General features: G+C 36.1%; 1 long non-coding RNA gene across 2 annotated transcripts in view; it reads right to left on the bottom strand.

Moving 5' to 3' along the window:
- LOC109830650 overlaps positions 5,982 to 12,206 on the bottom strand; it is a 9,786-nt gene continuing 3,561 nt past the window's right edge. For both annotated transcript variants that reach the window (XR_002244371.1, XR_002244370.1), the window contains one exon: positions 5,982 to 6,292. This is a non-coding gene — a long non-coding RNA (uncharacterized LOC109830650). The remainder of the gene's footprint in view (positions 6,293 to 12,206) is intronic.

Here is a 12,206-nt window from a genome sequence, read left to right as displayed (position 1 = left end):
ACATGACCATGGCAAGAAATTCCCAAGGTTATAGTGGTGTAGTGGTAACTTGATAACTCGCTAAGGGATTTTGTTAGAACTGAATTGTCAATAACTTTGGTTAAGATATTATTCTCATGGTCAGAAATAAAAACTTAAACATGACCAATACCTCCGTGAGGAGATTAAAAACACTCAATTCAAAGGTCGGCGTACATCTAAGACCAAGTCTCCTTCTTTAAATGATCATTCTTTGACTCTCATGTTGAAGGCTCTTGAAATTTGACATTGATACATCTCGATCCGTTGTTGAGTTTTAAGTCTCAACTCATCTAGTGACTCTAATTCTAGGAGACGCTTTTGATAATATTTTTTAGCAGTCACATTTTCTGCGAGAGAAGTTCTTAATAAAGAGAAATTATATATCCAATGGTATCATAGCTTCACATATGTATATCAAACAAAAAGACGCAGTGTCGGTCAAAGTGCGGATTGTTGCTCGATAGACCCAAGGACACTCTTCGAGCTTCTCATTCCAATCTCGCTTGTTGGAAGAGACGAACTTCTTTAGAAGCTTAATAATGGTCTTGTTAGAAGCTTTGGCCAGACCATTAACAACCGGGTTGTATGGCGTGGAAGCCTAGATGCTAAATTTATCACAAAATTTAAAGAACGGTCAGCTAATGAATTACGGATCATTGTCATGGACTTTCTTTTGAGGAATGCTGAATCGATAGATGATGTATTGTTTAAAGAACTTAATCACATTAGAAGTCTTAAATTCTTTGAGGAGAATGGTTTCGGCCCTACTTGGAGAAGTAGTCAATGATGGTTAAGATGAATCAATGGCCTTTAGCAGATGATGCGCTAATTGATCCGATAACGTCCACTCCTCACATTTTGAATGGTCATGAGCCTATTGTTTGATATAATTCTTCTAGGTGTTAGCATAAGAAGTTTCCATGGACTTGGCACACACAGGACTGCTTGATGTAGTCCATTGCATCCATGATTATTGTCAGCTAATAATAGCCTAGACGACAAATTCAGTCTTATAATTTAGGTCCAACTAATGAGCTCCACATGTACCATCGTGGGTTCTTATGAGCATCTCTTGGGCTTCACTCGATGACAAGCATCTAAACAGTAATATCGCCGAATGATCTACGATACAAGATTATATGTGGCAAAATCGTAGAAGAAGCTAGACGCTCTCCTTTTGATTGAGATTGCTTGCTTCGGATCGTCCGGCAATATACTGTGCAAGACATAGTTAACAATTGGATAACGCTAATCGTAGGGCTTAAAACCCCCAGCATAGCACGAACCTCATTGGCTTCTAGGATCTATTTGGGACAACATAATTGGTGGCTATCTACCATATTCCACTTGGTAGACTTAGAGGTTAAGGCTAAAGTTGCTGCTAGTAATGTTAAGGCATCGACATAAGTATTCTTGAGGCAAGCTACCTAGTCATTGTAGAGGCCTTTAAAATAATGAGCGAGTCTCAATGCCGCTTCACGGTAGGGTAAGAGGTCATTATGTCAGACCTCATACTCCCATTTTATCTAATTGCCGATTAACTTAGAATTGTCATGTGCTTCGAGATATTTCACACCCATGTCTTGGATGAATTCTAAGGCAATATAAGGTCATTATACTCATCCACGCTATCAGAACATAGCTTAATTAGCAAATATGCCCAAGGAAGGACATGACCATGAGATCAATAAGCAGTACCCTCATACCTCCGATGATTGTTTCTTTGTGACTGTGACGTGACATGCCATCGAAGTAAAGTTGTCATACTTGATGTGTTGAGCTAACATTTGTTTCAAATACCTCATCTGAAAAATCTTCATGTAGTTTGGAAGACTTAGGAATGTAATGATCTGCAAGGAACTCCGTTGTTGCTTGTCACTTGACTGCTTTTTGAGGTACGAATGTCATGTTGTACTAAAAAAGCGGCATTGGCCATTATTTATGTGTAAAATCATGTACCTTAATATGGTAGAAGTTAACATTACTTATAGAGGATTTTTAGGGGCATGTTGCTAATTTTGCCTGGTTTGTGCAGTGATGGGTCAAACCATGCTTTATATATGTCGACAACTGGTCAAACGAATCGCCCTTACCACAGTGATAAGGCTACTGAAGTACTTGTGCGGTCTGAGGAGCTTTGAAAGCTCTAGCTCAGGAGGTCATAATGACTGAAGTACTAGCACGGTCCGAGGAGCTTTGAAGGCTCTTGCTCGGGCGGTCATAATGACCGACTAGCATTAATGGTGATGGTGATTGGGTAGCGAAGCGTGGGCGCTAACTGGCCATGTATTAAGTACGATGTGATGAAGTTGACAGGTCGTTCCACTGTTCAAGATGCTCAGTGTGGGGTCTGAGCGTGGAACTTCTTGTTGGCCTCTTTGTTTTGATAATGTTTAACAAACAATTTACTACTAATGTTATTTATCTAGTGTTTGTGGTTTTCTATTTATTGTAGACAAACAACGCATTGGAGGATGGATGGAATTGCGCATTCACGATCATATCCAATAGAGGTTGGCGGAGTTGTGGAGTGAAGCCTACGCAATTCAAGTTAAAGATTCAAGTTCAAGCTTCATCCGTAAGTGTACCAAGTCAAGCTTATTGAAGATCAAGATTAAGCTTGGATAATTTAGTTTAGGTTTTTATATTATGTGTGTTGGTACTCTAAGCTCAATATAATATGCAACCATATTTTATGTTTCTTTGATGTATATACAGTTATATATTATATATTATATTATATATATATATAATTATTAATATTATAATATATATATATATTATATATTATACATAGTAAGTTTGGTTTCTATGTATATTTAGTAATATATACATACAATGGTGTTGAGTTTTTCAAGTTTTAATATGAACATTGAATAACAATTAAAAATACATTTTCTGTTTCATTACTTATATGCATATATATGATTTCATCAATATCATTTTATATGTTCAATGAATTCATGTTTTAGTGCATTATATGGGTATTTTTGATAAAATACTATATTCATTGTTTATTAGACTTTCATAACAATAATCATATACATATTTTAGTAAGTCTACAAAAATCATTTTGTAATGTTTCAAAACATGGTTAAGCTAAAATGTCAAAACTCATGTGTTCACATTTTTATGTTTTGGACTATTTTACAAAATAATAATATTTCTTATTTGGGAGGTTCTTTCTAAAAACCAGTTTTTGTAGCATGTTCATTATCATGTTTATAATCATTTCACAAAGTTTTATAATTTTTGGAATTTGTTTGATATTTTTAAACAGGATTTTAAAATTAGAAAACTGTTTCAAACCTGTCATTTTCTAGTATCAGTTTGCAGTCAACCGCCACGGTCGATCGCCCCTGAGTCCAGAGACTTAGAAAGTTTTCCAGAGGCTCACGATCGACCGTGACGGTCAATCGGATGCTCTCGCGGTCGACCGCCACGATCGACCGGATGGAGTCTCTGTTGTTTTGTTGCTCGCGGTCGACCACGATTTTCCCACGGTCGACCGCCGATCACCCAACGGTCATATTTTGTACAGAATCAGATTTCTGATTCGTTAGGGTTTCTGGTCTTTTGTTTGGGGTTTTTACTGTTGGTTTCTCTTCCTATATAAACCCCTCAAACCCCCTTCTACCAGAAACAACCATGAGAGTGTTTTAAACAAGTTTAAGAAAGTTTTAACAAGGGTTTATGGTTGGTTTAAGTTTGTTTAAAAAGCTTTTAAGCATTTGAGAATTTGATTTTGTGAAAACAATTTCACAAGAGCTTGAGGAGATCATCAATTGAAGTTTGGGCATTCAACTCATCTCTCTCTCTCTCTCACTCTTGATTTATAGAGAAGTTTTCCTAAACTCATTCTAGCTATTTATTGTTTTGATTCTAATTTTCATAAGCTAGATTTATTTGAGTTTAGTTTATTTTATTGTATCTCATTATTTATATACACAACCATTGAGCTTATTGTATTTCATACATAGTATAATTTGGGCTGTGGGGAGTGTAACTTAGAGATTAAGCCTACATTGTGTTCTCATCTATTGTAGAGAACAAATTATTTGTATTTGTCAGCTTCATTATGAGGATACACTTTGTAATACATTTGTACACCGAGAGGAGTGGTTGGTGACAGACGGTGTCGAATCCAAGAGGAGTGACGTCGGTTGACGAACCTAGGGAGAGGTCGCATCCGAGCACTTGAGGAGGAGGACACGGACTAGGCCAACACTTAGAGGGTGTAGAGTGTGATTGCAAGTGTGAAGTTGTAAAGTTTTCGGTTAGCTAGAAAACCGAGTGTGAGGTATAAACGTTGTTCGGATAAGCGTAAAAAACTCGGTGTGATAGTGGATTTCTCCCCGGGAGTGGGGAGCGGAGACGTAGGACGGAAGGTCCGAACTCCGTGATCTTATTGTGTGTTTGCATTGTTTATATTACCCTATCATATTTGTATCTTTAGTATAGATTGTTTACCCTTGTGTTGTTTATATATCATTGCATATATTTCACCATATAGGATATATCTCTTGTTCATATTGCATATTCTTGCTCATAACATATTATATATCTATCTTGTAAGAATAATTTATTAATTAGTTTTAATTAACATAAAATCGGATTAGATTAGCATAAGACCCTAATCAACCCCCCCCCCCCCCCCCCCCGCCGGCCCCGCCCACCCGCTCTAGGGTGGCTAACAGCGTCCTTTGTCTCGATTGTAAGCTTTGGAGCACATTCGGGTCGATTATGGCCTTTCATTGCTTCGGGTGTGGATCAGCGAAACAAGTGGGTGCTCTCAGATGTATGTGAGTCGGTCGGCTAGTCTTTATACGTGGTTGCTTCAAAAGGTTACATTAGGCTTCGAGATTTCCAGGGTGTAACAAATATATACAAAGAAATACATTCCAAAAGTTTCAGAGTGTACCAATCGGTGATGGAAAGGAAAAAGGGCAACAATCAACAAGAATAGACTCTAGGAGGTAGAGAAATAAAGGAAAGTCGTTGGACTTCAGAGTCCAAACTATCGTGACATGGTTACGTGGGAAAGTCAAAACTACAAATGATATCTTATATCCCTAATTTTATTATTTTCAGTTTCATATTACCAAACATAATCCAACCGTATATAGTGTGATAATAGTGATATTCTGCCTATTGGAATATGAATTATTGTGACATTTGAGTATTCCTTTAGTACGATAAGATTATCATGTTACATTAAATAACGCAATTATGTCAAAACTTAGTGGATACCTTATGAGATTAAATTGTTAATGCTAGCAAATCAGAAGGGAGTGGAGTTGAACTAAAGATATTGAGAAAGCAAACTAGTACCCAACTGTTATTGCATTTGGGTGGTTATATTTTGGAATTGGGTCCATGGGCTCTGAAAGCAAGCCTAATGAAAGCAAAACAATAACATAAAGGCTAATCTTGTGTTATGTTTTTTCAGTTTTATAACAATGTAGATCAAAACAATACATTTGTAAAATTAGTCAATAACATTATATAATACAAGTTTTAAGTAAAATCTCATTTAAGAGGATATAAAACGAAAATTTCTTTTAGATAGGTATATTTAAAATAAATAAACTGCTACACAACTCTATATATCTCAATAGTTGATTTCATTACATTAATATTTTCTAAAGATTATTCAAATTAGATAGCTATATACATTTTTTTTTCTTTAAAGTTTCTCATAAATCTATAAGAAATTAACGTTGTCAATAAATTTCTAAAATAATTAGTTTCTTTTGATTTTTCTATGATAAAATCCCGCTATAACACGTAATGTGCATACTCATTTTACAACCCATTTATTTTTTATATATGTGGTATGCACGTGTATCTTCAATAGCTTTTATAGCGAGAATCATTTCCGCTGCTGTTTCAAAGAATATGCACCGCACTGCTCCTGAATTATAAAAAATGTCCTCAGTCTAAAAATGAATAGATCATAAGAAAAACTTAAATAAGGTCATTTTGTGTAAAAAAAAAGAACTAATATATTTAATTACATCAGCCTTCCCTAAGAAAAAGAGTTGCAAAACTATGACAATAGGTAGAATAAAAGCCATGAACAAAGTCAACGTTTTCTGATGTAAACAAGGACCAAATTAATAACAAGAAACACTCCATCTTTCCTCAAAAGGAAAACAGGACACATCTAATCTACGCCTTACTAGAGGCTAAGATCTCCCATGATATCCATTATCCCCTTCTTCATTGGTCCTCATTGGTCTCGCTCTCATAAAGCGTCTTTGCTCTTAACCTACATTTTTTAGGGGCAAAGGTGAGAAAATCCTAAACATAACAATTTTCATATGGATGGGTTCATGTGTGTGAGCTACAGAGATATAAACGAACATATTATCAATAAAATAATGAACTGACTGTACTTATGATATAGAGAGAGGATATCACAACATTAAAGCATATACTTGTAAGATACTATTCCCTCGAATCTTCAATAATTTCATATTAGTACCTTACACTCTTGAAATTGTTCATAAGTCCCTCAAATCTTATGAGATCTTGCAGTTTGGTCCTCGGTGACAAAACTACCCGTCGCTCTATATTTCGGATGTTTTTGGTTAGAAGGTATTGCAATAACGAATGTAGTTTTATATACGTAGTTGCTACTGAAGTTGTTACATTCACATGTAAAGTTTGTTTGCTTTTGGGGAGTTTGAATAACAAATGTTGATGGTATTTCAACTCATGGCGTTACATAACTCTTAATTTTGAGTGGTGTTCCAACACCTTAATTTTTGGCTTATTTTGTTGTTGCAACAGCCTTTTAGTGTTGCAACAGCCTTTTAATTTTGCAACAACATCTAACCAAACATGAGTTTTGAAATTTAGATGTAGTCAGAAAAACAAGGGTTTTCAACTACTCTAACCAAACGCATACGTAGTTGCAACTAAAATATTATTGCAACATTCTAAAATTTGAGCACAGATGCAAAACTATCATTTTTTAGCATGTATGAGTGTTGCAACAATAATTTTGGTTGCAATTACATCCAATTAAATATTCATAAATGTAGTTGGAACAACATAGTGTTCCAACTATATCAATCCAAACACATGAATGATGTTACAACTACATTTGTAGTTCAACACCCTCTAACTAAACACATCCTTTCTTTAAAACCCTCTTATTATGTGACAGGTATTTTGGTCATTGCAGGACCAAATTTCAAGCTCCCTTAAGATTTGACGGAACTATGAGCACGCAATTTTAAAGATTTAATGTACTAATATGGAATTACTGAATATCATTATTAAGGAAGACTGAGACAAAAATATTAGGTCTCAGTATATACTGCTAAAAACGACACGTGAATCACAAATTACGAGGCTTCATGTTTACAGAAAATAAACGTCTGAAATCCTTTTTTTTTTTTAATGAAAGTTCTGAAATCTTAGTTCTTAGGCACACGTGAGATAAATTCTTTGGTCAAACGATTTTTCTGACAGGTGCCTATAAAGCACTCTTTAGGAGTTGAGAGAGATAAAAGAGAAATGAATCACAAATTGGCCCTCCTTGATTTGCACTTATTTCTCTCTTTACCTTTTCTCTCTCTTATCTTCTATTGACTGCCCTTGGACACCCATTAGACAAACTCTCTCATCTCCTAGTGAATATCCCTGGGCACCCGTCAGACAAACCTTTTGTCAAATAGCATTTAGTCTAAATCCAAGTTCCCTGTATCAACTATGGAACAATGGTTAAAATTGAATAGTAGATGAGTAGTATATTTCTAAATATAACCAAATATTCCTTGAAGAAATATGCATCTTCTAACTCTTTTACCTAAAGTATTTCTTAGACTCATGATGTCTTTTACATGAAATAAAGTTGGGTTAATAGCAATCAAATACCCTATAGATCCCCCTACTTTGCACTTATATAGCCTCACTTTTTTGACAACAATAAAATATATAGAATTTTTTTTTAACTTGCGCTTATATGATCCTCACTTTTTTTGTCAATGGTTATATATCCTATAATTTTTAAAACTTGCACTTACATACCCTTAGACCATCTCCAGCAGGAGGTGAAATTTCACCTCCTTCTCTCCTGCCACATCACTTTATTTAATTCAATAATCTTCATTTCCCTATCAACTCTACAGCAGGAGATTTTTCAGAAAGTTTTTTACTTTATTTGGGACCCACCATAAACCACATCACTTCAACATATACCCCACCATATTTATTCATTCTTTTTCCTATTTCATATATATTACTATTTTATTATTATTATTATTAATATAACTCATATATTTATAATTATAATTTATTAATAATTCAATAAATAATATATAATATTTAAATATATATTATTAATTTAATTTTCAATAATATTTTTAAATTAACATAAAATAACACACGATTTTATTAAGCATACGGAAAACCAAACACACCCAAATTATTGAAAACATTAAAGAAAACACACACTAAATTGCTAAATCTAATCGGAGGTTGTCCCAAACTTCTGCCAAATGTGCTCGATGAGATCCTTCTTCAGCTGAATATGTTGGGTCTTATCTCGTAGTTCCGCTCTAGTCTGATTATCTGCCTCAGATCGGTGTTGAACATGGACTTGAAACTCCGGCAACACGTCTGTTTGAACATTAAAAGAGGCGCTAGAGCTAGCATTGTTCGACGGTTCAAAGTCGATATTTTCCCAGTTTCGCGAATACGTATCTCGTTCATCCTCTACTATCATGTTATGTAAAAATAATGCACGCTCTCATTATTTTTCCTAAGACATCAAGATCCCACATTCTAGCTGGTTGGCGGACAATAGCGAAGCGTGCTTGGAGTACCCCGAATGCGCTTTCCACGTCCTTCCTGCATGATTCCTGTTGTTTGGCAAAAAAATTGATGTTTGTTGCCTTGGGGCATTTGAATTGACTGCACGAAGACAGGCCACTTAGGGTAGATTCCGTCGGCAAGATAGTATGCAAGATTGTACTCCCGCCCATTCACGGTGAAGTTTACCCGTGGAGCTTCACCAGACTCAATGTCGTCAAAAACCGGTGACCTATCTAGTACATTTATGTCATTCAAACTACCAGGAAGCCCTGAAAAAGCATGCCATATCCACAAATCATATGACGCAACTGTCTCGAGGATAACTGTTGCCGTCCCCTTGTGTCCACTAGTAAACTGCCCTTGCCAAGCCTTAGGATAATTTTTCCACTACCAGTGCATGCAATCAATACTTTCAATCATCCCTGGGAATCCACGTTCCTGTCCAACTTGGAGCAACCTCTGCAAGTCTTTCACATTTGGTCGTCGTAAGTATTCATCTTGAAACAATGCTATTACCCCTTCGCAAAACTTGCGAGTACACTCGATAGCAGTGGATTCTCCTATCTTGACGTACTCATCACAAGCATCGGCTGCGACTCCATATGCGAGCATGCGTATGGCAGCCGTACACTTCTGGATAGGCGTTAACCCAAGCTTGCCCGCATTATTGCGCCGTTGTGTGAAGTAATCGTCGTAATTTGATATAGAGTCCACAATTCGTAGAAAGAGAGGCCTTTTCATTCGATACCTGCGTCGGAACTGGGCGTCAGTGTAAGTGCATGACTCGGCAAAGTAGTCGGCCATGAGTCTCTCATGCGCTGCATGATGATCTCTATGTATGGATTTCCTCTTACGTGGTTGTTCGCTTCTCCTTTGCAATTCTTCAAGAAGTTCTCGCTGCCTATCAAGTATTTTTTCTTCTATTTCCCATTGTTGTTGGAACTCTTCTAGACTAAACTCATTTAGGAAAGGATCCATTGGATGCTATGATTTTTGAAATGTTGATAGGTATACTTATGATGTGCATCTGATCAGTTTATATAATGAAGGGTAGTTGTTCAAATAATTAAATTCACATGCAATTGCAGAGACATGTGTCATAGGGCATGCATGTGCAGAGAGTTGTCAATTCATATTTTGTATTATTATGCAGGTGTAGTCATTTCATCCTTTGTATTTTTTGCAGTGAAAGGTCAATTCAACATTTGTTTGTTTTTGCAGTGAAAGGTCAATTCATATTTTGTATTATTATGCAGGTGTAGTCATTTCATCCTTTGTATTTTTTGCAGTGAAAGGTCAATTCAACATTTGTTTGTTTTTGCAGTGAAAGGTCAATTCATATTTTGTATTATTATGCAGGTGTAGTCATTTCATCCTTTGTATTTTTTGCAGTGAAAGGTCAATTCAACATTTGTTTGTTTTTGCAATGAGAGGTCAATTCATATTTTGTATTATTATGCAGGTGTAGTCATTTCATCCTTTGTATTTTTTGCAGTGAAAGGTCAATTCAACATTTGTTTGTTTTTGCAGTGACAGAAAGAAAACACACAATCATAACTTCTTGAGAAGGTCTTATTTTCCAAACAGGTTCTTCCTCAACATATTATAAGCTTCTTCATCTTCATCGTCACGATCTGGTTTGTTTTTCAAGAATAACCACATCTCCATATTCTTGGAATGAGCCAGGTTATTCATAGCTGAAGCAGTACTTGATCTTTTCTCTTCAAATTTTTCATGAGCACTGACTAGCTTAGATAAGTCCTCCTCAATTGCCCCCTTTGATTTCCTTGACACAGATGTTTTACTAGAGGAAGCTCTAGCTTTCTTCTTTGCCACGTCCCTACACTCTGGACGTACAAGGGTAGGAGTTGATGATTCAACATCCTCACCACTACTCTTTCTTTTAGAGCCACTACTACCGGATGCATTTCCTCCTGTCATATATTTGGGTTGATTACGAACCACCTTCCACTCATCCAACAAATTCAATGTCGTACCCATTTGCTCAAAGTACAACTCTCTTGCCTTGGATATGTAGTTTTCATCGGACCAACCGCTACGCTTCTCCCTACATGCAGTACTGTAGCAGCCAATGAAACTGGATATCTTTCTGTTGATGTCTTTGAAATGACTATGGCACCGAGACACAATCCTCTCCTTTCCACTTTTGGCGTTCTCATTCACGTACTGTGTAATTTTACCCCAGAAAGTTTCACCCTTTTGGTTGTTCCCCAACTCACTATCATTACTACGTGAAAATAACCAGTTAGTAAAAGTATGTTGTCTTCGGTGGTCCAAGTTTCATAACTTGATCTCTTTGCTGATTGTTGGGTTGGAGAGAGAAAACTGTGAGGAGTATCCCCACCAACATTTCCCAAAGACATTTGGGTGGAAAATTCTGAGATATCTGTAGATCCGCTACTAAACCGGGGTGTCGCTGGCTCACTCGACTCCGTGTTAGGACAATTCATATGGGAGGGAACATAGATGCTTCCCGGAACTGGAGGATAACCGTAAGGAAGATAAGGATATTGCATGCCGAAATTTATTTGCATCATGTACGGCATTTGAAAATTGGGCTGCATCCCCATATTTTGAGTATTTTTGGGGCATTGTATATTTGGATGTTGTGGTTGAGGGAGGGTATTTTGAGGTTGGTTAGGAAAGTTGTAGTTGTAGGGAAAATTAGGATAGTTTTGTGAAGGATCCATGAAGAAACTAGCTTCAAATTGTAGAAAGAAGAAGAATAGGGTGTAGAAACTCAGATTTTTTTTTGGTGTCCAAATGACACAAAGTTAATCTCTATTTATAGAGTTTGAAAAATAAAAATTAATGGTATAAAAATTATAAATTAATTCATTGTATTTATCTCAAAAAATATCAATTAAAAATAAGGAGGAAAACAAAAATTACCGCCCAATCAAATTTCGCCACGCGGCAGCTGGCAGGCATGCGCCAGACCTGTCCGCGTGTGGCCTTGTCAGAAATACCCGGGGTGAAATTTTCACCCCTTGGCCTTGTCTTTTTGATTCACCTTTTCAAAAAAACTCCTGCTACAACCAAATATCTCTTCAAATAACCCCTGCTGCATATGGTCTTAGTTATGCAAACTTGAGGGTATTTAATTGCTAGTTTATAAAGCTTTATGACCTTTAAGTACAAGTTTTAAAAATTTTATGACATACAAATGCTGTAAAAAAAGTGAGGGTATATAACTGTAAGTTAAAAAAAATTAGAATATATAAGTACTGTCAAAAACAAGTGAGGGCATATAAGTGCAAAGTAGGGGAAACTATAGGGTATTAAAGTGCAACTAAGCCAATAAAGTTAGATGAAATAATTTGAAAAAAATCCCACAT

The sequence above is a fragment of the Asparagus officinalis genome, chromosome 2, assembly GCF_001876935.1.
Source record: "Asparagus officinalis chromosome 2, Aspof.V1, whole genome shotgun sequence".
Classification (NCBI taxonomy): Eukaryota; Viridiplantae; Streptophyta; class Magnoliopsida; order Asparagales; family Asparagaceae; genus Asparagus; species Asparagus officinalis.
Note: the sequence above shows the minus strand (reverse complement) of the source record. Positions and strands in the feature narration are given on the sequence as shown.